This window comes from Echinops telfairi, unplaced genomic scaffold (assembly GCF_000313985.2).
Source record: "Echinops telfairi isolate 266 unplaced genomic scaffold, ASM31398v2 ScPeMD7_4;HRSCAF=17, whole genome shotgun sequence".
Lineage (NCBI taxonomy): Eukaryota > Metazoa > Chordata > Mammalia > Afrosoricida > Tenrecidae > Echinops > Echinops telfairi.
This window is the reverse complement of record NW_022103900.1, coordinates 4622691-4624366: the sequence shown is the minus strand read 5'-3', so window position 1 is coordinate 4624366 and position 1676 is coordinate 4622691. Positions and strand designations below refer to the sequence as shown.

Genomic DNA, 1676 nt, shown 5'->3' with positions numbered 1-1676 from the left:
GATTCATAATAGTAGCAAAATTAGTTATGAAGTAGCAACGAAAATAATTTTATGGTTGGGGGGTCACCTCAACATGAGGAACTGTATGAAAGGGTCGTGGCATTAGGAAGGTTGAAAACCACTGCTCTAGGATGAGCGCTAGATAAAATAAATACCTGGATCTCAGAAATGCTACAGCATCTTTAGAAACTGGTGAACCATCTCATGGGCTGTCATAGAGCAAACTTTGAGTATCATCAGGAGATCGTCTGGGGAGGGAAGCTGGGGACCTGTGACAGTGGTGTATTGTGAGCAAAGGTTTATAGAGTTTGGCTTTTGTTTCCATTAAAGATTTTGACTCAGAAAATGTCAGTAAAAGGGTCCTCTAAGATGAAACATACAACTTTTCTCTAGTTCTTTTTTTATATCATTTTATCAGGGCTCATACAACTCTTATCACAATCCATACACACATTGATTGTGTAAAGTGCATTTGTACATTCATTGCCCTCGTCATTCTCAAAACATTTCCTCTCCACTTAAGCCCCCGCATTAGGTCCTCATTTTCTTTAATGCTTCCTCCCAGCCACTGTCATGATCCCAATTCTACCTTACAAATGTGGCTAGACGAGAGCATATACATGGGTACAGATAAGAGCTGGAAACACAGGGAATCCAGGACAGATAAACCCCTTAGGACCAATAATGAGAGTAGTGATAACAGAAGTGTAAGGGGAAGGTGGGGGGAGAAAGAGGGAACCAATCACAATGATCTACATATAACCCTTTTCCGCCATATAACACCACCCCCTCCCAGGGACAAGAGAAAAAGTGGGTGAAGGGAGACATTGGTCACTGTAAGACATGAAAAAAATAAATAAATTATCAAGGGTTCATGAGGGAGGGAGGGAAAAAAATGAGGAGCTGATACCTAGGGCTCAAGTAGAAATAAAATGTTTTGAAAATGATGATGGCAACAAATGTACAAATGTGCTTAACACAATGTAGGTATGTATGTATTGCGATAAGATGTATGAGTCCCCAATAAAATGATTTAAAAAAAAAAAGGAGGGTCTTCTAAAGCATGTAGTGTATTGTTGAAGATTAACCCGATAATAGTGTGAATTGATTCAGGAGAAAAAATTAGGCTTCTTCAATAATAATAGTAATTCAGTAGTAATTTGAGCTTTGAACTAGGTAATAACAGTGGGACATCTGCATCTTGAAATGATATTCAGGTGCCTAAAATAAGTCTGAAAGATGCTGTATATAATTCCTATAGTCCAGACAAATAAAGGAAAAAATGTACATATTAAAAATTTTCTGTTGGGTGTATGCCTTAGTTCTTACCTTTTTTAATGATCATTTTATTGGGGGCTCGTACAGCTCTTATAACAATCGAAAGATCAACTGTATCTATTTGAGAACCTGACAATTGAGAGGCAAGCGGCGAAGAGGGAAGAGGAGGAGCAGAGTCCAGGGAAAGGGGCGGGGAGAAAGCCCCGCAGCCTGAAGGGGCGTGTCCAGAGGCGGGGCCGAGGGCCGAGGGCCGAGGTGCGCGCGGCAGCTCCGGGGTATCGCGAGAGTTGGGCGGGCCCAGCCGTCGCAGCAGTCAATTCTCCCACCCTCCCGGGAGGAGCCGCCAGCCCTGGACTCTCCAAATTCTGAGCTCTCATCATGGCGGCCTCGGCGGCCGC

The 1676-nt window shown here is 42.8% G+C and overlaps 1 protein-coding gene across 1 annotated transcript in view; it reads left to right on the top strand.

Moving 5' to 3' along the window:
• UBR3 (ubiquitin protein ligase E3 component n-recognin 3) overlaps nucleotides 1-1676 on the top strand; it is a 195428-nt gene that overhangs the window by 7814 nt on the left and 185938 nt on the right. The window lies entirely within an intron of this gene.